This window comes from Solanum dulcamara, chromosome 4 (genome assembly GCF_947179165.1).
Source record: "Solanum dulcamara chromosome 4, daSolDulc1.2, whole genome shotgun sequence".
Classification (NCBI taxonomy): Eukaryota; Viridiplantae; Streptophyta; class Magnoliopsida; order Solanales; family Solanaceae; genus Solanum; species Solanum dulcamara.
Window position 1 is genome coordinate 33382770 of NC_077240.1, and position 27908 is coordinate 33410677.

At 35.5% G+C, this 27908-nt stretch overlaps 1 pseudogene; it reads right to left on the reverse strand.

The window, feature by feature from the left end:
* Nucleotides 1-1059: 1059 nt before the first annotated feature.
* On the reverse strand, nt 1060-27862 carry LOC129884960 (cullin-1-like; annotated as a pseudogene).
* Between the last annotated feature and the right edge of the window lie 46 nt (nt 27863-27908).

Below are 27908 nucleotides of genomic sequence, written 5' to 3' on the forward strand. Positions count from 1 at the left end.
AAATTTTTAGTTGGCGAACAACTTACACCTTTCACTATTTTTTTTTAGATTATATAAATGGGCCTTACGGAAAGTTATTTGTTTTTGTGTCATGAATTTAATATACATTTTTTTGTAGTAGCATCCTCCCTGGAGGGTCGCGACATAACCGATCACAAACAAGTTTTGATTTTATACATAATACAACTCAATTTTTTTAAACATTTATTTTCTGCAAAGACTTTAGAAATAAAGATCATTCATTTCAGTTACACCTAAGAGTGATGCTCTGTGGGATTCGACCCCAACCTTGTTGGATTTTATATTTGAACAACGAGCGCTTTATACTTTATTTCAAGGTGTAATTTGAGTATATCATCAAACACAAGAAAATAAGTAGGAAACCCATTTATTTAACTGAAAATTATCTTCCAAGAAAATATTTATCATGGAAAATACTTCCCTTCATTCCAAATACAACCTTAATGACACTCCTATATATGACTAACATGACATGTTTAAGATTACAAAATTCAAATAATATATTTGATATGTTATACATATCTTTAATTTAAAACTACAAAATTCGAAGTCCCTTTTATGTTGTTAAATTTAATACACAATCAAATTAAGATGCTTCCCTAGTACTCTCCGAGACATATATATAAAGGAAATGAAAGAGCAAAAGCAAATAAGTACACCAACTTGTTTGATAAATGAAAATAAAGATTTAGAACTTGTGAAATAGTAGTCACACTCAAATCAAATAAAGGGACAGGAGGGCCATAATTCATAAAGTTGCACAATCTCTTCATCAAGAAGTGTTCATTTTTAAGCAACTACAGGATTGATTTATTTCTTCTCTTCTAGTTTGCTTGCATGTACAGTAAGTAACTCATATTCTACAACCTGCATTTAGAGTGAGTAATACAAGTTATCTAAGAGAAATAATAGAACTTGTAAGAATATATCATGATCAAAACTCCTTAATAAGAAAAGAACTAAAAGTAATTGATCTGTTCAATTAAATGACTGATTGAAATTGTGTTTATAGATGTCATCAAAGATAAAATAGATTTCTTAAACAACATCTACTAACTCTGCAGTGGACATCAGAATTTAAAGAATACGACGATGCAGCATATTAAAAACCTCCAATAACTTATGTTTGCTTCTGTCTCTTAAATAACTTTGAACCCTCCCTTCCTCGTCCTTCAAGCATTTCTCGACCTGAATTTCATCAACATTTGTTATGGAATGGAACTATTTAGCTTATAACTCAATATGCAAAGCAAGCTATTAAACAGAATTGACCTTCAGCATGTAATCCTCATAAGATTTGCTTGCGATCCAATCTGAGGATTTCTTAGTAGAATACAGCAGAATCCTTCAGCATCGATTCTTCAAAGTCTTTCTCGTAATACTTCATGGAGTCTCCACCTATCTCCACATATATATCCAAAATGTTCTTCACTAAGGCCTGATCGATTTGCTCTCCTTCATGTTCTCTATTAATCTGAATCATGGTCACAAGTAAGTAAAAGAGAAACTAAGTGTAATCTCTATTACACTTAAATACATATAATTGCTTATTGCTTATAAAGAGAAAAATAGAACTGTTCAATATAGCTTCAGAAAGCCAGAGAAATATGAAATCGAGTAACGTAGAAGTTCTAGAAATGAAGAAATGCGTTACTGACGGAAACTAAGTCTGGGGGTAAAATTTCCATAAGCTATATAGCATAACCTGGAAATCATGAATATCTATATTATGAACAGTGGCGGAGCCAAGATTTTCATCGAGGAGGTTCGAAATATGAAGAATTAAACACACGAAGAAGCAGAAGGTGATTCAATATATACATGAAACTAATATTAACCATGTACAAATAATGTAATTTTGCAGCCAAAAGTGGTTCATTTGAACCCCTCGATTCTACCTGGCTCCACCCCTGATTATGGAAGTACAACGTTGATATACTAGTCTATTTTAGAGGAGGATGGAAAGAACTAGTAGACCGAGAACAAGGCAATCTAGCTAGATCATTCAAATTTAAAGGACTAGTGAACTTAAATGAACAAGAATAAGCTAATCAGTTTAGCCAAATGTAAGTTGCTAAAATTTGACTTATTGGTAACAGAAGTAGTCATGTGAATGTGCAATAACTAGCTTATTCTAACAGTCTCAGTAGATACCAAAAATCAAAGATCCAGTTAAGGTTCTTTAGACTTTTAGTAAACCTACCAAAGATATCACAACATCTCTCACTCCATCATTGATTTCACCATAGACCTACAAAAATTTATTAAGATCCATGAAAACACAGACATTACTCGTCTAATTGAATCCAACATATCAATGAGTACTCTAACTAACCAATTCATAGAAAATCAAATGGCTAGTTTCCTGAAGCGAGAAGTATCTTTCAAGGTAATGAAAGAACCTGAGAAGCCACCTGGTTATGATTTTGTGATTATTCCACATTTTAACAAGTTCGTGTAACAAAATGTCATCTTTCTTTCCCTGGATAGATGGAACCACCTGTAGCATCGATCGATCATATCAAGAAAACGAAAAAAAGTAACACGCATTTGTAAACAACAAATTTTTGAGTCGAGAAAAATAAATAATCAAGACCGGAAAATTGGAGTAACAAAGAGTAATATTTGATTTCAAAATGTAGTGCGTGTTACAATCTCTATGATAATCCTCTGATTCTTCATATAATATGGAATATGTTGAACTTGAATTTAATTTAGAGTCAAGGGCTTGAATAGTTTGATCTTGAATTTTTGTCTTCAAATTTGGATTTGAATTATTCGTCACGAACACTTGTATGGCTATGACGAATAATAAATATGAACAAGTAACTTGATCTTGAACTTCTTGATATTTTTCTTCGTTCTTGATCTTGAACTTGAGCTTGAATTTGATTGCTTGAACTTTGTAGCTTTGTAGAAAATTTGTGGCCTTTGATCCACAAGTTCTCTTCTTGCTTCTTGTTCTTGAAAACTCCCCCTCTGAGAATAATGAAGACCCTATTTATAGTTATAGGGAGTGGTATGAGGGTGTGATTTGATTGGTTGGTTTGAACTGACCAATCAGATCTCTTTGGTGAAGAGCTTTAATTTGATTGGTCAAAACATGTCACATATACACGTGGCATTATTCTAGTGACTCATTTAATTTGACTTAGATTGCCACATAACTTCGACACGTGACATGATTTTAGTGGCTTATTTAATTTGACTTGGATTGCCACATAATTTTGGCACATGACATAATTCTAATGGCTCATTTAATTTGACTTAGATTGCCACATAACTTCGACACGTGGCATGATTTTAGTGGCTTATTTAATTTGACTTGGATTGCCACATAATTTTGGCACATGACATAATTCTAATGGCTCATTTAATTTGACTTGAATTGCCATATAACTTTGACATGTGGTGTGATTTTAGTGGATCATTTATTTGACTTGGATTGCCACATAATTTTTGTACATGACATGATTATAATGACTCATTTAATTTGACTTAGATTGTCATATAACTTTGATACGTGGTGTGATTTTAGTGGCTCATTTAATTTGACTTGGATTGCCACATAACTTTACACATGGTGTGCTTTTAGTGGATCATTTATTTGACTTGGATTGCCACATCATTTGGACTATTTTCTTGAATTTAATATAGTCTAAATTAATTTACGGATTTAAATCCAATATAATTCTAATATTTACAAATGCCCCCTACTTCAAGTCTTGTCGAAGTATTTTATACAAATACTAGGCTTAAAATATTAACTAAGCAATAATAGTACGTCGTGCAATTTAATATGCACCATGAACATATTAAATTAATACGTTTCTCCAATTAGAGTGACATAGTTGGAGTAAATAACGAGACTCCAATTGGAACTTGATCACGTGGCCAATTTTTTTAAATTATTATTATTATTATTATTATTATTATTATTATTATTATTATTATTATTATTTACTAGATTTGAACAATTAGAATAGGATAGAGATCAACAAAATAAAGGGTAGATATTTGCTAACCAAATAATAATAATAATTATCCAATTAGAATTCAGAAAAGACACACTCCTTTTAGAATACGGATAACCCAAATTTTCACAATTTCACAACCAATTAGAATTCGGAGAGAATAAATTTGTACCATTCCACGAGAGTCCTAATCCAAAAAATAATTATAATTACTTTGGGATAAAGACTCCCTCACCATCACTATTTGTCTATAAATAGACTCTCTCCTTTTATTTATTTTTATCATTGGCATTGGCAATTTAAATGCTCCTTTTTGCATACTCTCTTGAGTTCATCAAGATACGAGGTACATTTTTTTTGTTTAGGCCTTTTTTTTAGAGAAAAAATATTACTTTATATACAATGAACTTTTATTCTATTGGAGTCAAAGGTACTGCATTGTTTGAACCAATAATTTTACATTATTTTTTATGAAGACTTTACACCAATTGAATCAAATGCATCACATAGTCTAAGTTAGAGACTTTACACCGTCTGAGGCAAAGATTTTACATGACTTATGGCGAAGACTTCACACCGTCTGAGTCAAAGACATCACATAATTCAAGTTAAAGACTTTACACCGTCTGAGTCAAAGACTTTACATAATTTGTGGCAAAGACTTTACACCGTCTGAATCAAAGGCATTACATAGTCCAAATCAAAGACTTTACACCGTTTAAGACAAAGACTTTTTATAATTTGTGGCAAAGACTTTATATGATTTATGGCAAAGACTTTACACCGTCCGAGTCAAAGGCATCACATAGTCCAAGCCAAAGATTTTACACCGTCTGAGGCAAAGACTTTATATGATTTGTGGCAAAGAATTTACACTGTCTGGATTAGGCATAGGTCTTGCTCAAAGAATATAATTGTTCATTATTGAGATTAATGACCATGATTATTGAATTACTAATTTAAGAGCTAATAAAATTTTTTTTTTGCAGATTGAATCACGGTTTACTTTAGAGATTTGACTTTCTCTTCTTTAGAGTTGCAATACCTTGTGTGTTTTGATAGTACAAGAGATATATCATTGTATGAGAGTACCAAAGCTAGGAGAGACTTAATTTATCAGAAATCAAACTTCTTAATTTAAAACATATCCAAAATTTATAGCTCAAGTCCCTCAAGGTTGTTTTAAACAAACTTCAAAAATGAATTTCACATGCAGAAAAGCTGACAGATTCATATTCGCATGATCTTATTAAAAAATACTCATATCTCAGCGTAGAGAAGATGAAAAGAAGATTCATAAAACTACAACATGTACAATAATCACAGCTAATAGCTTTACGGATTTGTATGAATATTTCTTTGAAGTCAATTCAAATTCTATCTTGATTGGCCTTCTCTAATTCATATGTTATATATGACAATCTACAAAAACATTGTGATGCTCAAATAATAGCATGTCCCATTTCTTTTGTACTTATGAGACTAAACTTAGGATGTAACTCTAAGCACCATGGACTACGGTGAAGAGGGTCAAGAGAGACTGAGTTTTTTTGGATACTCATGCGACTAAACTCAGAATGTAATTCCAAGCGCCTACATATCTCAGTGAAGAGAATCAAGTCATAACGTAGTTCTGAAAGAGTAAAAAAAAATTTTTTGCCTAGGCTGCCTCTTTCGAGATTTTCAACCTAGCGAATATTTTTTTTTGATATCGTGCACAGTTTATACTCTTGCGGACTAGGAGTAACATATAGTTTATGCTCATACCTTAAGGAGAGTGTTTCTTTTCTTCAAGTTTAATATATCTTTATGAACTTTCCATTAATGGGGTCAATGCGCAATCCTTCTGAGTCAACCAGTTTGTAAGCGCCACTTGAGTATACTTCTTGTACCACATATGGTCCATCCCATTTAGCAGAGAACTTGCTTTCAGACCGACGAGAAGTAATAATGGGTCTTCTTACAACAAGAACTTAATTACCCACTTGGAAGCATCTAAGACGAACCTTCTTATTAAAAGATCGAGCTAGACGAGCTTAATAATATTCCAAACTTTATTGGGCCTCTAGTCTTTTTTCATCAACAACCTCCGATTCTTCAAGGTGTAACAAAACATTTTCTTCATCGGTGAGTCCTTCTTGAATTGCAAGGCGCAATGATGGAATTTGACGCTCAAGTGGAAGAACTGCTTCAACTCCATAAACAAGAGAATAGGGAGTCGTTTGTGTTGACGTGTGATATGTAGTCCTATATGCGCAAAGAGACTCTTCCATTCTTTTATGCCAATCTCTCTTAGAATTGGAAGCAACTTTCTTTAACAAGTTGCAGAGCGTCTTGTTAAATGCTTCAGTGAGACCATTAATAGTTGCATAATACATAGAGAAATTATGTTGCTTGAAGCCAAAAAATCACATATCTTCGTCATTAACTTGTTATCAAATGGCTTGCCATTATCTATCAATATGTATCAAGGAATATCAAAATAGTAGATAATATTGACTTGAATGAAGTTAGCGACATTCTCTTTCTTCACTTCTCTAAGAAAAACATCTTCTGCCCATTTTAAGAAGTAGTCAGTTGCAACCACGATGTACAAATGTCCACCAGAGGACTTAGGCAATGGTCCAACAACATCCAAACCCCAAGCTTCAAATAGCCATGAGGAAATAGTTGGGTGCAATACTTCTGGGGGTTGATGTATAAAATTCACATGGAATTGGCAAGCTTTACATCTTCGGACGTAATCCAAACAATCCTTCACCATGGTTTGCTGGTAATATCTCATCCTTTTTATGTGAAAATAAAGTTTTGGCCCAGATTGATGCGCTCCACATGCTTTAGAATGTACTTCTTGCATAGCTTGAGTAGATTCATTTTCCCTCAAACATCGTAAAAGAACTCCATCGAATGACTGCCTGTAAAGTGTATTTTTATAATAAAGAAAACGAGGGGCTCGTCTTTGAATTTCTATCCTTCTTCGAAGATTTTCTGGCAATATTCCATAACACAAGTAATCTATTATTGGTTGTCGCCAATCTTCAATTTCAGCCTCTAAAGTGGTGATAACTTGTCGAAATTCTTCTTCATTCTCATCTAGAGGCAGAGTTATCCATCTTTGGCAAACCACAACTTGCATTTCATCAGGAAATACTAATACAGAAGCTAAAGCTGCCAACACATCAACCTTCTTATTTTTCTTTCTAGGGACATGTTGAATAGTCACTTCTCCAAGCCATCCTATCATCTTTTGAGCATAATTGCAGTATGGGAGTAACTCAGGCTTCTTTACTTCATAATTACCCAAGACTTGATTGATCACCAACTTGGAATCCCCAAAAACTTGTAGTTGCAATTGTTTCATATCAACGGCCATTTCAAGCCCAAGTAAGAGCGCTTAATATTCAACAATATTGTTGGAGCAGTGTTGTGTTAGAGTGAAGGAGTATGGCAAAACTACTCCATAGGAAGTGAAAAATACCACTCCAGCACCGGCTCCTTCACGATGTGCAGCACCATCAAAATACATCTTCCAAGGTGGCTAAATTTCTACTAGCATTGCGTCTTCGTCAGACAATTCATCAAATAACTCCCAATCATTCAGAATTGGATGATTGGCCAAGAAATCTGCTAGCACTTGTCCTTTTATTTCCTTTTGATATATATACACAATTTCAAATTGTTGAAATTGGAGGTACCACCTTGCTAGTCGATCACTTAAGACAGGCTTGGACATGACAAACTTGATAGGATTCGCTTTAGAGATAAGTTGTACAATATGAGCTTGGAAGTAATGCTTCATCTTCTAAATCAAGAATACGAGTGCCAGACATAACTTCTCAACAGGTAAATATTTGATTTTATTTTGTGTCATCATCCTACTCAAGTAATACAAAGCATTTTCTTTCCCTTCATTATTTTCTTATGCGAGAAGTGTTCCTACTGACCTTGTGCTGCAATGTATAATATCAATGGTTTTCTAGGTATAGGAGCTACAAGTAATGGAGTCTTCATCAAATAAGACTTTATGTTCTCGAAAGCATTGGTACAAGCTTGGTCCAATTCAAAAGGAACATCTTTCTTCATAAGGCGACTGAACGGTTGACATCTCTCGGCCAGATTTGAGATAAAATTCCTAAGATATGCTAATTTTCCCTGTAAAATTTTTAACTCATGAATATTTTTTGGCTTAGGAATCTTAAAAATAACATCTATCTTATCTTGGTCAATCTCGATTCCTCAATGTCAAACAATAAAACTAGAAACTTTCCCAAAGTAACTCCAAAGGCACTTTTTAAAGGGTTCATTTTAAGTTGGTATCTTCAAAGTCGTTCAAACACCATTCTCAAATCTTGCAAGTGGTTATCACTCTTCCTTGATGTCACCACTAAGTCATCAATATAGCACTCAACGGTTTTATGAAGCAAATAATCAAAGATATTCTGCATGGCTCATTGATAAGTAGCCCCAGTATTTTTTAAACTAAAAGGCATTACTTTGTAGCAATATGTACCTTTAGGAGTGCGAAATGTAGTAAGTTCTTTATCCCTTGGTGCCATGCGAATTTGATTGTATCCAGATGAACCATCCATGAAAGACATTATCTCGTATCCAGTTGTGGCATCAATCATAAGCTCAGGGATTAGAAGAGGAAATTTGTCATGACCCAACCCCGTAGGCCATGACAAGTGCCAAACTGGACACTCGTATACACCCTAGTTATCTATGCTCATTCCATAACATAACATGATATGGAACTTAAGGAAATAGAATGATATCTCAAAACTATCTCATATTTAGATATTAACGCACCTGTCTCCTCATGAGTTACAACATCAAAGATAACATAGTACGTAGGCCAAGAAGACTGTCATTACCTGTAGGAACATTCTGCCATATAACATATACATATACGTAAGCCGACAAGGCTGCCATTGTGAGTGGGAATTCCCCAAAACATAAGTTGTACTAGCACAATGGGCCACATCTATACACAACCCACATACATGTCTACAAACCTCTAGGAATAGCAATAGTAACATATGATGGGACAGGGCCCCCATCGTACCCCTAAATAAATAAATATATACATCCAAATATTAACACCAACAAGCCAGGCTCCGGTACAACGGAGAACTTTCTGGATTGCTGAGTGGAAATCCTAAGTTGGAGGATCCCCAAAATATGTGTCTATACCTGCCGGCATGAAATACAGCCCCCCAAAGAAACAGGGTCAGTACGATACATGTATTGAGTGTATAAAGCAATGCATATCATAAATAAGATCACATCTGAAGTAGAGATTTAGGAAATAAGTATGATCTTCAATAAGTTACTATACATGTGCCTTATGAAATAAATCGTGCATACCATTATCATATATCATATCCGACCCATTATGGGTCTCGGTACCATAATCGTATCATCATATTATCATATCGTCATATACATATACTGTACCCGGCCCTCTGACAAGGGAATTGGTGAATGAAGTTGTGTCATCATATTATCATATCCTCTTATATGTATCGTACCCAACCCTCTAGTAAGGGACTCAATGAATCGAGTAGTGTCCACAGATACCATACTCGAACTATTATGAGAATCGATGATATAATCATATCATCATATACATATATCGTACCTGGCCCTTTAGTAAGGGACTCGGTAAATGATGTAGTAAAACTGTACAGGACAACATACCTGGCCTGTTATGGGACTCAGTGACAGATGTATTAACAGTATGCACGAGCAGAGTAGTGAGTAACCAAGTTCAATTTAAATCATCCTCTAAGACTCAATGGGATAATCAAAGTGAACCATCACTTGAAGATCAGGGTAGTGCTTGTCTCAGGTACCCTCTGAATGTCACTATGGACCATATCAAATGGAGCCTCAGGAATCATAGACATTTATCATCGTAGAGTCTTTAGGCTTTAGGAATAGAAGCTTATATATCCATTTACTATTAAACATATGAAATCTCGAGGGTAGTTTCTCAACTACTTTAAGAGTTTTAGCATCCCGAAGTGAATAAGAGTCACGAGTATATTCAGGGATTATGAATGAATTTATCCCCAAAGCTCATATGCATATCATTCCTTACGTGTATCTAAGACATACTAGAAGAGAGGAGGGGTAACTTTACATACTTACTACTTTCTATCACACCGAAGACTTGAGAGGCAATAACTCAATTACTATAGGAGTTCTAACATCAAAACGTGAATACGAGTCATGAATCATATCATCTATCACTTATAGGTAAGGCATGCAAACAAAAAAGAGGGATAGGCTTTACATACCTGCAATAGATTAACCATATCCAAGCTTGCTTCGTTACTCCTTTAACCTATTTAATACAAAGGTAACACTATTATGAATAGACTTCAACTTGTTCATACTTCTTGACTAGTATGTCGATTAGTTAAGAAGTAAACGGTAATCGGGTAGCACCTCCCCTATAACTTGCCCTATCCGAACTATCAAGTAACCTCCGAATAGTACAGGCGCAATAACAACAACAACAACTAGCATCCATATACAATAAAACTACTTCAATATTACCTAATACACATTCCAAACAGCCCACTCAAAACTACGATATTAAAATACGGTTTTTCAATCTTTATTTCATAAAATCGCAATCACACATAAAGGAGTATAATATGGCTGCAGCCAGCAACACGTGTACTCATCCATAGCCATGTTTTTAGCCCCTCAACAGACACCAGTACCTTCAAATACAATACTATAATAACTACAACAACAACCAAACTTTAATCAAACTAGAACGCCTCCAATTCTGCCCGTTTATCACGTCAATAATACCCACATGATTTTGTTACTTCCGACCCTATTTAATATAAGTAAAATACTCGGTTACAACATCATCAACTCCAATTTAAAAGGAGGAACCCTACCTTGCTGAAAATTGAACTCGAGATCTCCTCAACATGGCTGAAAATTGATGGACTTTTTGTTGGACCTTCTTGTTGTCCCAACAAGTATTTTACATTGTTAAACACCTTCATATGATCGAAGAATACCTTAGATAATTAATTTACGGATTAAAATTGAAAGCCTTACCTTGCTGTAGCTTGGCCATAACTCTTTCTCTTCTTTCTCTCCAAATTGTTCTCTAAGTTTCTTAAGTGGGAAGATGAAGAAATGGAACCCTTAGTGATTAACTAGGTTTATATATCTTCCCTTTAAGAGTGACACGTGTCAGCCCCTAAGGGTGACACGTGTCCATCTCTTAGGCAGCCACCTCATCCATGCAGCCACCCAGCTGCTGCCACGTGGCTTGGTGGGGTCCACCACCCTAGTAAGTACATCACCTACTCACTCCAAGTAGGTGCATCACCTACTTACCCTTTTGTAGGTTCGTAATTTCGTCTCTTTTTATGAACCTATGTGATCCTTGCTACTTAAGCTTAACATGTACTCAAGTAGCTTAATTATGTAAGACATCCAAATTGGTAGCTTACACAAGTAGATCGAGTTCCACGACTCATTATTTGGCCTCCAACTCCTTTTAAATCCTTACGCACCTATTTTCAACCTTCACTACTCTCACGGAGCTAGTTTATGCCAAATATGGGGAATTACGTCCTTTCTTCTTTAGAGTTATTTGATAACGTTATAGATAGTATGGATCACATGGCAACTTTTAAGAATCTTAATAAAATATTCCAAGGTACAAAAGTATGGTGTATAACATCCTTTCCCCCTTTAGAATATTTGTCCTCGAATGTTAAACAAAAATCTCTCCCAAGATCTTATACCGACTACAGGGAAATCTCTTTTATTGTTACAATATACAGTTTCACCTAGCAATCGATGTAATAATTTCAGAAGTTTAGATTACTTGTAGACATAGGGAACATGTGCGGGTATTTATTTTTTATCTCTTCTTCAGCTTCCTAGGTCATCTCTTCTCAATTTTTATTTCGCCATAATACTTTGATGGAAGTTATGTTATTAGTCTATAACCTTCTAATCTGCCGATCTAGGATGGCGATAGGTTGCTCCTCGTAGGATAACTTCTCTGCAACTTGGACATCATCTACGGGAAATACTCTAGATGGATCACCAGTACATTTATGAAGCACCGACACATGAAAGACTGGGTGCACTACTTCTAAATCTGATAGTAAGTCCAACTCATAGGCAACTTTGCCTATTCTACGAAGGATCTGATAAGGACCAATGTATCTCGGACTAAGCTTCCATTTCTTGTCGAATCTCATTACCCCTTCATGGGTGACACCTTCAAGAACACCCAATCATTAACTTGAAACTCTAAAGGTCATCATCGATTATCTGCATATGATTTCTATCGACTCTAGGCTGCTAATAACCTCTCATGAATGAGATTCATTTTATCCACAACTTGCTGATCTATGTCTGGGCCTATTAGTCGTGTTTCACCAAAATAAAACCAACCAATAGGTAACCTACACTTCCTGCCATACAAAACCTCATACGGGGCCATTTGGATACTAGAGTGATAGCTATTATTATAAGCAAACTCAATAAGTGGCAAATGATCATCCCAGTTACCTATGAAGTCAATAATGCAAGCCCATAATATATCTTCTAGTGTCTAAATAGTGCGCTCAGTCTGTCCATCCATCTAAGGGTGAAGTGTTGTACTAAGATGCACCTATGTGCCCAATCCTTTCTGGAATGATCTCCAGAAGTTAGCTGTAAATTGGGCTCCTCTATCTGAAATAAGAGATGTGGAAACCCTATTAATTCTTAATATTTCCTTGATATATACTCTCACATAGTCCTCAACCGAATATGTATTCTTAATTGGAATAAAATTTGTTGCTTTTGTCAGCCTATCTACCATTGCCCATATGAAATCATAATTTTGTAGAGTGCGAGGTAAGCCTGTAATAAAAGCCATATTAATTTTTTCCTATTTCCAAGTCAGGATTTCTATCTCCTGTAATAGTCCACCAGGCTTCTGATGCTTAATCTTGTTTAAGCTATTTCACAATTTCTCTTAACCCAACTTGTAATACTCTAGGCATATTCTACTGCGCCTTTACTCAGATTTTCTTTTTAGTTCTCTTACCATACATCATATTGCAATCTTTACACGAACATGAATAGGTGCTTAAATCAGCCCAAAAGATGCCTTAGCATCGCCACACTAGTCTTTATGCAGACCCTATATCTTCTCTGACCTCCTTCAGTTGATGCTAGGGCTCAGCTATGGCTTTTTCCCTCAATCCTAACTATATCTCAATAGTTTTGCCTCAAACTATCTTATACTTTTCTTTAATGTATTGAAAATATGACAATCACATTGCTATTACTGACTTCTTATTATTTTTACCAAGTAATCACTTGATCTCACTCTTAGCATACCAATATTCGTAGGTTGCATAACTATTCTTGTACAATGTGTACAAAGTACGTTCAATTCTACTCATAGTCTTTCCTTCTCTTGGCTTATTCTGCTCTACATATTTCATTGTACTAACATGCACTTGCAGTTTATTTTGTCATACTTTTGTCGCTTTCTTTACTTACCCTTAAGTCTTCTCATAGTTTACCATAGGAGAGATTTCTTATCCTTTCTCTTTTTCTACTTGTATATCACAATATCAGTAGTCAATAACTCTGTTACCAATATCTTAACCTTTAGTCAAGTATAGCCTTGCTATCTTTTACAATACCTTTAAGTTACTCATTATTATTCTCTTGTCATATTTATCCCTTTTTGTATGCACCCATCCTTTGATGTCATACTGTTCAAGGTCCTTACCAATAATTCTCAGCACTATCTCAGATATCCTCTTGGATTCTATCCATTTATTGCTGGCTTTTAGATCTTGCTAACTCATTCCAGCATGGGATCTCACTTGAAATTTAAGTGTTCACATTAACATGTTGTAGTATCGATTGATTTCATCTTATGCTTGTATTTCTCTTATCCACTACCCCCCTCTAGGGTGTACCTATGTCATTATCCATTTATATTCTACCTTATGCCCCCATTTCAAATTGTCAAATGCATATGATTCTTTTCCAGTACATTTGGTATACTGCACCATATTCATATCTTCCTTTATATCATTTATAACTTAGATTACCCATGTACGAAACCTTAACACAATCATGAATGAGGTGGTTAGAATCCTCGATATATAGTACCAAATCTAATCTGATTACTAGCACTCTAGTAATATCCTTAATGTAGCAATTTATTCAAAGCCATATTCCACTCATTCCAATCAGTAATTAGCTAGTGCTTATAATCATTTCAAATTCTCCATTCGGGAGCACTTATACTTTGATGACACATGTTTCAAGCTTTGTTATAACACTATCTTTATCCCAATGGATACCACTTGTTCCTCTAATAAATTCGCAATGCATCAATTGTTTTGCAAATCTACATTCCCTATCCTCTAAAGATCTCACTATTTTCCAAGGTGGAGTCACCTATACACAATACTTCTTTATGCCTCATGAGTTTTCATCCTTGTCGTGTACCCGATGCTAACTTCTAATCTTACTCAGAATCATATCAACTTTGCTTTAATAGCGGCCTTGTCTTCTCACCTTTTTGTAATCCTACATTTTCAGTTCGTAGCTATCTATTTCCCTTTTTGTCCATACTTATACTTAATTAATCACGTCTATCTTGAGTGCTTCCATTAGTAGTCCTTTCATTCCTCTAGACTATGTCCATATTATTTGCACGAGGGCTTTCATGTTAGTCCTATCTCCTTCAGAAAACACTATTTTTACATAACCCCCTTCATCGTTTTTAAAACATCTTTTATTCACCTCTATTTGTTCTTATCATACCAGTCATTTCTGGAATTCATTCTGTCTTGTTGCTCACCCTCACTTTCGTTACCACTTGATTTTTTAGTCTAAACTTTCCCTATAAATCTGTGCAAGTCTTTTTTATTCGTTCTCTATTTGGTTTTTTGTTTTCCACAAACCACATTATATTCTTTAGTCACTTCCTTACTAGGCTTCACTTGTTTTCATAACGATCCTCGTTATATTCACATGATATCCTGTTCGCATTCAATCCCATAGTATAATACTTATTAACCTTTTTCATGATACCTATTATGGGTTAATTGCACGCAGTGAAGTAAACGTACTTAACATTTTACCCTTCATATCTCACAAGCTGTTATCCCTACTTATCAATTCAGCTAGTACCCCTGTATGACATCCAACCAAGATTTGCCAATCTCTTCTAAATCATCTCATAGTATTACAAGCCCTTCCGAATCATCATAGCATTTCATCAATAACATATGAAATACATGATCTTGAATAGCCATAAGTTTGTCTCCCTTCCATAAATTCCATCTCCAATTAGTTGGTGAACAACTAATAAAAGGTTACCATGAAGCATTCTCCAACCACCACCAGAAAGGAACTAGAATCCAATAAGCACCACAATACTTTTTAGTGCTTGACCCACATGGTTTCCCTCTAGGTTTATTCTCTAGTCGTGAACAAATTATGTAGTTCACAACTAATGGTTGAGTGCTTTGTACTTTACAATAAAAGTAAAACTCAATCACTTGATACTTTGCCCTTCAACATGAGTTTTTTCTAAGGCAAAAATACGGCTGGAAAATATTTTGGTCCGTTTAAATGAATTTTGAACTTTGTTGTTCAGATAGGCTTTTTTCGAAATAAAACTCTCCAAGTAAAAATGGTGCCCCTTACCAACTACATGGAGGATACCTCTTACGTCTTTAGTCCAATGTAATAAGTCTACCCTATCGGTATCAACTTCCACGACATATTATGAACTTATATCTCAATCTCTTCCTTATTTTTGTTTTCAATTCCCGGGAAATATTAGGCAGAGTTCCTCTGTATTTCTTACTATCTCAAAACCTTCATGCAGAAAATACCAACAATGCCTCACAGGGCCAACATATATATTCATATCATATCATATCACAGCCATATAGGGCGCCCAGTATCAATAATAGTATAGAATAATGGACTTACCTCGTATGTCCAACTCGAACTGCACCTGTTATACTTTCCTGTCTACTTTTCCTTTCAATTTTCAACTTTATACTTCAATCATATTTCAATATTCTTACCTTATCTAATATACCTATTTCATACCATTACTTACCTGTGTACTATGTAGCTTCCAATATCATCAGTCACTCTCTTAAGTCAATGTCGTTCTTCAGCTGTAATCAAAGGTAAGCATAAGGAATCTCATTTCCTATAACTTGGATCTATCGCACGATCTTAGATATGAAAGAAGATAACATCCTAGATGTCCTATAGCTTCCTATTTATAAATGTGGTGGACAACACACTAATAAATAAGACTCTATCAGACACGGTCTGTAAACACTCCGAGGATGAACTACTCTGACACCACTTCTGTCACTACATAACCCCGTGGGCTAAGACTAGTGTCGAACTAGACACTCGTATATACCCTGGTTATCTATGCCCATTTCATAACATAACATGATATGGGACTTAAGGAAATAGAATGTCATCTCGAAACTTTCTCATATTTAGATATTAACACACCTGTCTCCTGAGGAGTTACAACATCAAAGATAACATAGTACGTAGGCCAAAAAGGCTGTCATTACCTATAGGAATGTTCCACCATATAACATATACATATACGCAAGCCAACAAGGTTGCCATTGTAAGTAGGAATGCCCCAAAACATAAGACGTACAAGCACAACTGGGCTACATCTATACACAATTCACACACATGTCTATAGACCTCTAGGAATAGCAATAGTAACATATGACGGGATAGGGCCCCTGTCGTACCCCTAAATAAATAAATGTATACATCTAAAGATTAATACCAACAAGCTAGGCTCCGGTACAATGGAGCACTTTTTGAATTGCTGAGTAGAAATTTTAAGCTAGCGGATCCTCAAAATGCGTGTTTATACCTGTGGGCATGAAATGCAGCCCCCGAAGAAAAGGGGTCACTAAGATACTTATATTGAGTGTATAAAGTAATGCATATCATAAATGAGATCACATCTGAAGTAGAGATTCAGCAAACAAGTATGATATTCAATAAGTTACTGTACCTGTGCCTTATGAAATAAATCGTGCATACCATTATCATATATCGTACCCGGCCCATTATGGGTCTCGGTACCATAATCGTATCATCATATTATCATATCATCATATGCATATACCGTACCTGGACCTCTAGCAAGGGACTCAATGAATGACGTCGTGTCATCATATTATCATATCCTCTTGTATATACCATAATTATATCATCATATATATGTACCATACCCGACCCTTTAGTAAGGGACTCGGTGAATATAGTAGTAAAATTGTACAGGACAATATATCCGGCCTGTTATGGGACTCAGTGAGAGATGTATTAACAGTATGCACAAGCAGAGTAGTGAGTAACCATGTGCAATTTAAATCATCCTCTAAGACTCAATGGGATAATCCAAGTGAACCATCACTTGAAGATCAGGGTAGTGCTCATCTCAGGTACCCTCTGAATGTCACTATGGACCATATCAAATGGATCCCCATGAATCAAAGACATTTATCATCGTAGAGCCTTTAGACTTTAGGAATAAGAGCTTATACATCCAATTACTATTCAATATATGAAAGCTCGAGGGTAGTGGCTCAACTACTTTAAGAGTTTTAGCATCCCGAAGTGAATAAGAGTCACGAGTCATATTCAGGGATTATGAATGAAATTATCCCCCAAAGCTCATATGCATAGCATTCCTTACGTTTATCTAATACATACTAGAAAAGAGGAGGGGTAACTTTACATACTTACTACTTTCCATCACACCGAAGACTTGAGAGGCAATAACTCAATTACTATAGGAGTTCTAACATCAAAAAGTGAATACGAGTCATGAATCATATCATCTATCACTTATAGGTAAGGCATGCAAACAAAAAAGAGGGATAGGCTTTACATACCTGCAATAGATTAACCATATCCAAGCTTGCTTCGTTACTCCTTTAACCTATTTAATACAAAGGTAACACTATTATGAATAGACTTCGACTTGTTCATACTTCTCGACTAGTATGTCAATTAGTTAAGAAGTTAATGGTAATCGGGCAACACCTCCCCTATAACTTGCCCATCCGAACTTCCAACTAACCTCCGAATAGTACAGATGCAACAACAACAACAAAAACAACAACCAGCATCCATATACAATAACACTACTTCAATATTACCCAATACACGTTCCAAAAATCCTACTCAAAACTACGGCATTAAAACACGGTTTTCAATCTTTATTTCATAAAATCATAATCACACATAAAGGAGTATAACTTGGCTGCTACCAGCAATACGTGTACTCATCCATAGCCATGTTTTTAGCCCCTCAACAGACACGAGTACCTTCAAATACAATACTATAATAACGACAACAACAACCAAACTTTAATCAAACTAGAACGCCTCCAATTCTGCCCGTTTATCACGATAACAATACCCATGTGATTTTCTTACCTCCGACCCCACTTAATACAAAGTAAAATACTCTATTACAACATCATCAACTCCAATTTGAAAGGAAGAACCTACCTTGCTGAAAATTGACCTCGAGATCTCCTCAACATGGCTGAAAGTTAATGGACTTTTCGTTGGACCTTTTTGATACCCCAATAATTACTTTACGTTGTTAAATACCTTCACGTGATTGAATAATACCTTAGATAATTAATTTACGGATTAAAATTTAAAGCCTTACCTTGCTGCAGCTTGGCTGTAGCTCCCTCTTTTCTTGCTCTCCAAATTTTTCTCTAAGTTTCTTAAGTAGGAAGATGAAGAAATGGAACACTTAGTTATTAACTAGGTTTATATATCTTTATTTTGAGAGTGACACATATCAGCCCCTAAGGGTAACATGTGTCCAGCTCCTAAGCAGCCATCTCATCTATGCAGCCACCCAACTGCTGCCACGTGGCTTGGTGGGGTCCACCACCTTAGTAGGTTCATCACCTATTCACTCCAAGTAGGTGATACACCTACTTACTCAATATCAACGATAACATAGTACATAGGCCAACAAGGCTGCCATTACCTGTAGGAACGTTCCTCCATATAACATCTACATATACGCAAGCCAGAAAGGCTGCTATTGTGAGTAGGAATGCCCCGAAACATAAGTCATACTAGCACAACTGGTCCACATCTATACACAACCCACACACATGTCTACAGACCTGTAGGAATAGAAATAGTAACATATGATGGGACAGGGCCCCCATCATATCCCTGAATAAATAAATGTATACATCTAAAAGATTAACACCAACAAGTGAGGCTCCGATACAATAGAGCAGTTTACGGATTGCTGAATGGAAATCCTAAGCTGGCGAATCCCCAAAATGTATGTTTGTACCTGCGGGCATGAAATGCAACCCCCCAAAGTAAGGGGTCAGTACGATACATATACTAAGTGTATAAAGCAATGCATATCATAAATGAGATCACATCTGAAGTAGAGATTCAGGAAACAAGTATGATATTCAATAAGTGACTGTACATGTGCCTTATGAAATAAATTGTGCATACCATTATCATATATCGTACCCATCCAATTATGGGTCTTGGTGCCATAATTGTATCATCATATTATCATATCATCATATGCATATACCGTACCTGGACCTCTAGCAAGGGACTCAATGAATGACGTTGTGTCATCATATTATCATATCCTCTTGTATATACCATATTGGGCCCTCTAACAAGAGACTCGGTGAATAAAATAGTGTACACAGATATTGTACCCAGCCTATTATAGGACTCGGTGCCATAATTATATCATCATATACATGTACCATACCCGACCCTTTAGTAAGGGACTCGGTGAATATAATAGTAAAATTGTACAGGACAACATATCCGGCCTGTTATGGGACTCAGTGACAGATGTATTAACAGTATGCACGAGCAGAGTAGTGAGTAACCATGTACACTTTAAATTATTCTCTAAGACTCAATGGGATAATCAAAGTGAACCATCACTTGAAGATCAAGGTAGTGCTCATCTCAGGTACCCTCAGAATGTCACTATGGACCATATCAAATGGAGCCTCAGGAATCATAGACATTTATCATCGTAGAGTCTTTAGGCTTTAGGAATAGGATCTTATATATCCAATTACTATTAAACATATGAAAGCTCGAGGGTAGTGGCTCAACTACTTTAAGAGTTTTAGCATCCCAAAGTGAATAAGAGTCACGAGTCATATTCGGGGCTTATGAATGAAATTATCCCCCAAAGCTCATATGCATATCATTCCTTACGTGTATCTAAGACATACCAGAAGAGAGGAGGGGTAACTATACATACTTACTACTTTCCATTATACCGAAGACTTGAGAGGCAATAACTCAATTACTGTAGGAGTTCTAACATCAAGAAGTGAATACGAGTCATGAATCATATCATCTATCACTTATAGCTAAGACATGCCAATAGAAAAGAGGGATAGACTTTACATACCTGCTATATATTTACTGTATCCAAGCTTGCTTCGTTACTCTTTTAACCTATTTAATACAAAGGTAACACTATTATGAATAGACTTTGACTTGTTCATATTTCTCGACAAGTATGTCGATTAGTTAAGAAGTTAACGGAAATTGAACAGCACCTCCCTTATAACTTTTCCTATCCGAACTTCCAAGTAACCTCCAAATAGTACAGCCGCAACAAAAACAACAATATCCAGCATCCATATATAATAACACTACTTCAATATTACCCAATACACATTCTAAACAGCCCACTCAAAACTACGACATTAAAATACAGTTTTTTAATCTTTATTTCATAAAATCGCAATCACATGGAAATGAGTATAATGTGGCTGCAACTAGCATCATGTGTACTCATCCATAGCCATGTTTTCATTCCCTCAACATACACAAGTACCTTCAAATATAATACTATAATAACGACAACAACAACCAAACTTTAATCGAACTAGAATGACTCTAATTCTGCCCGTTTATCACATCAACAATACCCACATGATTTTCTTACCTCCGACCCTACTTAATAAAAAGTAAAATACTCTATTACAACATCATCAACTCCAATTTCAAAGGAAGAACCCTACCTAGCTAAAAATCAACCTTGAGATCTCCTCAATGTGGCTGAAAGTTGATGGACTTTTCATTGGACCTTCTTGCTTCCCCAACAAGTACTTTACGTTATTAAACACATTCACGTGATCAAATAATATCTTAGATAATTAATTTACGGATTAAAATCGAAAGCCTTACCTTGCTATAGCTTGGCCGTAGCTCCCTCTTTTCTTGCTCTCCAAATTTTTCTCTAAGTTTCTTAAGTGGGAAGATGAAGAAATGGAACCCTTAGTCATTAAATAGGTTTATATATCTTCCCTTTGAGAGTGACATGTGTTAGCCCCTAACGGTGACATGTGTCTAGCTCCTAGGCAGCCACCTCATCCATGCAACCACCTAGCTGCTTCCACGTGGCTTGGTGGGGTCCATCACCCTAGTAGGTGTATCACCTACTCACTCTAAGTAGGTGCATCACCTACTTACCCTTTCATAGGTTCGTAATCTCATCTCACTTTAAGAATCTATGTGATCCTTGCTACTTAAGCTTGACATGTACTCAAGTAGCTTATTTATGTAAGACATCCAAATTGGTAGCTTACACAAGTAGATCGAGTTCCACGACTCATTAGTTGACCTCCAACTCCTTTCAAATCCCTACACCTCTCATTCTTATTACTTTTTCAATATGAAAACGGAAAAAAAAAATAGGCAGGGAGCTAGTTTATGCCAAATATGGGGCATTACATCCTCCCTTCCTTAGAGTTGTTTGATAACGTTATAGATAGTATGGATCACATGGAAACTTTTAAGAAGCTTAAGAAGATGTTCCAAAGTATAAAAGTATGGGGTATAACAAAATTTATCCTTAGGGCATGCATTATTAAGATCTCCAAAGTCAATACAAACTCTTATTTGGCCAGTCTTCTTTCTTACAGGTACAATGCGTGAAATCCATGTAGGATATTTGACTTCACAAATGAAATCTGCTTCAATGAGCTTGTTAACTTCAGTTTCAATCAAAGGAGTCAGTTCAGGTCTAAAGCGATGTTGAGCTTTTTTAATAGGATGAGTGCCTCATTTCACAGCAAGACGATGAACTGCAACTTTAGGGTCTAATCCTGGCATCTCTTTGTAACTCCAAGCAAATACATCCCTAAATTTTATAAGCAGATCAATATATTTCTTCTCTTCATCATCATCCAGTGAAGTACTTACATATGTAGGCCTTATATCATCATCAACCCCAAGATTTACTTCCTTTAATGCATCAACAGTATTCTTTATCCCTTCCTCGAGTTCAGGTGGCGCATCTTCAACATCCTCATCTTCTTGAGGATCACCATCGTTAAAAGATATGTGATGTCATGCATGAATATCAACAAACTCATCCTCAATTTTTGCATATAGTGAAGTACTTTCCTTGTCACAAATTGTGATATGATTTGATGATACCGTACTTTTTTCATCTTTATCTCGCTCCCTTGTGTGAACTATGGTATGAGTTCTTGCTCTCAGGACATCTCCACATAAAACTACAAGTTTTGTTTCTCGCCTCATTCTAGAAGGAATCAAACTGGGGCAATTCTTGGGTGAATTATGCTCTCTAGCATTTACCCATTCTTTCATTGTTTTATAATTTCCTTAGCGGTTGTATTTTTTCTTCATTAGTCCCAATCGATCAAACACCAAAGTTTTTGGATTTGATTTGATTAGCCGATCAAATGCAGAAATGTTAGGAGTTATACCACTAAGTCGATCAAACAAAGAAGGCTTCTTGTTGAACATCATAGGTTCTTCCACAGGGGTAATATAGTTGATGCTCATCATTTTTATAGAGATTCGAACTGGCAATGGTTGTTTGTAACCTAAGCCTTCATGTGATTGCTTGACAACATACCCTTTCTCTATCATTATTCTTTGAGTTGGATTTAGGTCATGATTTGCCTTTTCAATAACTTCATTTGGAAGTTTCCTACTTTAAAAGATTCATTGGGATTGTATCTTACTTTTACCAACAACTTATATGCATTTGGGTCAAAACCCTCATTTGTATGATTTTTAGGAAGTGATTCATATGAATCATGATTCGATGGTCTGACAAATCCTTCTATCATTTTTGAAAGTGATTTGATTACATCAATTTGCTTGATAGGAAATGTCAACTTGCTACTCTGCAACTCAAAGGGTGGGATCTTGACCTTGTTTGTCTTTAGGACATAGTGAGAAATAGGAATCGCTCTCTTACTTGAAGATGCCTCACTTTTCTTAAGTATTTTACTCATCTGAAAGCATTTTATTCTTTTCAATCATGACCCTCTCATTATCAAGTGCTACATTAACCTTTTTTGTGATATCAGCCTTTCTGATTGGTATCGCGTTATCAACTTTGACTTCTTTTGAGACATGATTCTTTAAGTAGAATTTTGCATCAGTAAAGTGCGCTTCTGTCTCAGTGAAAGGTTCATCATCAGCAACTACCTTCTTTTGAACCCCATCTTCAAAGTATTTGAAACATTGATGGTAGGTGGATGGTACCACTTTGTTCTCATGTATCCATGGCCTTCCTAACAAGATATTATACGAGGTATTTGAGTCAATAATATGCATCCATGCACTCGAATGCATATCTCCCATCGTTATATCTAATTTGATAGCACTACTGGCTCTCTTCCGCCTTGGTTAAATCCCTGAATCATCAGACGACTTTTAGATAGTTCATTTATCGAGATTCCAAGTTCCTTCACAGTGCGAATAGGGAAAATATTGACCCCATATCCATCATCCACTATGATCCTATTTACTTTATGTCCACGCACAAAACCTACCATATATAAAGGACGATTATGCAATACTTCACCTAATAAAAGATCATCATTAGTGAATGTAAACTTTGCATCACAAGTGTCCACTTCTTTTGAGTGAGACTTGATAGGGACTTCATGTGATGGAAGTAATGATGACGATGAGTCTTCTCCCGTTGTCTCTTCTTTATCAATGTTACAACATGAGGCCTTAGTGTCACAATGCGAAATCTTTTTATGAAACCAACTTGGCAAGAATTCCTCTAATGTCACCGGAGAACGTTGCTTTTGATAGTAATTCCCCCCCAACTCTCGACTTCTTCACATTCTTCTTTACCCTTTGAGTTTTAGGTAGTTTCTTCATCTTTGCTCTTGTCACTTGCTTACTTGGTTCTCTTTGCAAGCTCGTTTTACAACATCTTCATCGTATGACTAAAGTCCATCCTTCATCATCAATATAAGCACCGCAAAATTGATTTTCCTCTAGAGGTTTATCTTCCTTTATTACTTTATTCATCAAAGGAATGAGTGATGATGCGTTAACATCTATCAGTTTGAATTCATCAAATTTAATCATTTTTGGTGGTGATGTGGCTAGGACATCACCACCATCATGTATTTTGACAAAGTTGCAAAAACTATGGGATCGAGTGAACCAAAAGTGACAGAGACTTGATTTGAACTCTCCTTCTCGTCTTCAAGCAATATTTTTCCTTCACGGGCCAAGTCCATGATCTGTTCCTTAAATATAAAACACTTTTCAATAGGATAGCCCATCAAACGATGATATTTGCAATAATTTGGATCATTAGTCCTCCCAGCTTCATCTGGACGCTTCATTTCACGTAGCTCAAAGAGTTTTAATGCCAGAAGCTCTTCAAAAATTACTGGGACATCTGAGTCCAAGAAAGGATACACTTTTGCCTGTATTTCCTTCAAAGTCAACTTTCTACTAGTGTTATTCTGAAAAGTCATGGTCTTCACACATTGATTCTTGTATAGATTTGTAGCCACTTTCAAATGCACGACATTAACATTCATCGACTCCTTATTTCCAAATTTAGGTGTTGATTTTCCTCCTTTCTTTACCTCTATTTTGTCTTTTCCCTTGCGAGGCTCATAAATAAGTGGTTCTTCAATTCCGCTTGCAAACATGCTCAACTCCATATCATGAGAATATGTGGCTAGTTCCTCAAATAATTTGGGTTTAATACTCTGTAGGATATAACGAAGTCTCTAATGCATTCCTTGAATACACATTTCTATTCTGGAAGTTTCACTAAGCCTATCCTTACAATTGAGGCTTCCATTTCTCCATCGGTTGATGAACTCGATGACATGTTCATCTTTTTATTGACATATATTTATGAGTTCAATCATGCTCACAGTACGCTTTGTACTATAGAAATGATTGAGAAATTCATGCTCAAGTTATTCCCAACTATCAATAGAGCTAGCCTCGAGATCCGTATACCAGTCAAAGATATTTCCTTGTAAGGAGCACAGGAATTGTTTGACTAGATAATCTCCATATGTTCCAGCATTATTGCAAGTTTTAACAAAATTGGCAATATGTTGTTTGGATTTCCCTTTTCATCAAATTGTTGAAATTTTGGAGGTTGATAACCTACACGCATCTTCAAAACATCGATTCTTGAAGTGTATGTCTTTGCATATATAAATGATGACTTTGAAGACATGTCATACTTATCTTTGATAGTTTCCATAATGAAGTTCTTTAATTGATGAATGAGAATTCCTCCTTCAGCGGATACTTGCATCTCATCACCCATATTTATTTACTTTGTAACTGAATCTCCCTTTTCTTGTATCATGGGACATTTTCCAGATGCATGACTTGAGCCCCCCTCCATAATATTTTCAACTTTGTCCGTTAATTTGACAATTCGATTATCCTGATCTTGCACATATTTTGTTAGACCTTCAATTGCCTTTGTCAAACTCACTAGTTGTTCTTCAATAGTTGATGCGTTAGTCATCATCGCTTAGATGGACGTTATGGATGATGGAGTAAAGCATGGATTTTCCCTCAAATTAAAATTTGTTTGAAACAAGTTACGTGGAGTGACTGGGCAGATCTAGTGATCAAGACATCATCTTCATCTTGAATAGTGTAATTTATTGTGTTAAAGGGACTAAGTCGAGCCAACGTCTTTCAACAATATCAACTATATTCTCTCCTTCTTCCAATTCATTCATAAAGAATCTTTTCCCCTTTGAAGATGGAAGATCAAAAATAGGAACTGATACGGACGACACTTGAAGTGCTTTTTGTCCTAGCAAGTTTGCTCTGTTCCTTGTGGTGGGTCTCAAACTTCCTATAGTAGCATCTAGTATGTTCTCCAACTCAAAAAAAAACTTGGAATTAGTAGCCTTAGCAACAATAGTCCTGGAGTCAAACTTCTTAGATGTTATTTAAGTATTCTTGAAGTTTAATGATCGATGTAAAGAGATGAGAGATAGAGATTGTCCCACTGGGCGTGCCCAAATTTATAAACAACAAATTTTTGAGCCGAGAAAAATAAATAATCAAGACTAAAAAATTGGAGTAACAAAGAGTAATATTTGATTTCAAAATGTAGTGTGTGTTACAATCTCTATGATAATCCTCTGATTCTTCAAATAATATGGAATATGTTGAACTTGAATTTGATTTAGAGTCAAGGGCTTGAATAGCTTGATCTTGAATTTGTCTTCAAATTTGAATTTGAATTATTCGTCATGAACACTTGTATGGTTATGACGAATAATAAATATGAACAAGTAACTTGATCTTTAACTTCTTGATATTTTCCTTCGTTCTTAAGCTTGAATTTGATTACTTGAACTTTGTAGTTTTGTAGAAAATTTGTGGCCTTTGATCTACGAGCTCTCTTCTTGCTTCTTGTTCTTGAAAACTTCCCCCTCTGAGAATAATGAGGACCTCTAATTATAGTTGTAGGGAGTGGTATGAGAGTATGATTTGATTGATTGGTTTGAATTGACCAATCAGATTTTTTTGGTGAAGAGCTTTAATTTGATTGGTCAAAACATGTCACACATACACGTGGCATTATTCTAGTGACTCATTTAATTTGACTTAGATTACCACATAACTTCGACACGTGGCATGATTTTAGTGGCTTATTTAATTTGACTTGGATTGCCACATAATTTTGGCACATGACATGATTCTATTGGCTCATTTAATTTGACTTGGATTGGCATATAAATTTGACACGTGGTGTGATTTTAGTGGATCATTTATTTGACTTGGATTGCCACATAATTTTGACACATGACATGATTCTAATGGCTCATTTAATTTGACTTAGATTGCCGCATAACTTTGACACATGATGTACTTTTAATAGATTATTTATTTGACTTGGATTGCCACATCATTTGAACTATTTTCTTGAATTTAATATAATCTAAATTAATTTACGGATTTAAATCTAATATAATTCTAATGTTTACACATGTATGTAAAACTCTCAAAAGTTTCACTTGCCTTTAAGGAGACATAATCTTCAATTGTTTTCTTATACTGCAGATATAGTTTGTGAGCTTCAGGGCCAGCTGGATTGTTGTTACACATGTTATAGACTGTTCTGGATAATACAATTAGGAATACAAGTCCAAACTGATAAGATCAGAAAAATACAAAAACATAAAATTTTACTCATTTAATATACTAGGCCATAGACAATTTTGAATTATTAATTTAAAATCATAGCAGAAACCCATAAATTTCAAATTCTGAATCAGTCTCTAAAGCACAGAAAAGTATAGTAAAAGTATGAAAATAGGATACGTGTATAAATGCATATAATCTTGAGAAGAGAATTGGTTGGAAGTGTGTCCTTCAACAAGGAGGATAACCGTGTTGATAGCTTCCTCTTGCAATATAGGCCATCCTTGTTCAAAACTCAACGTGGGTTTCAAATTACTCATGCTTAATTCCAATATATGTTGTGATACGGATATATCGATGATGAGG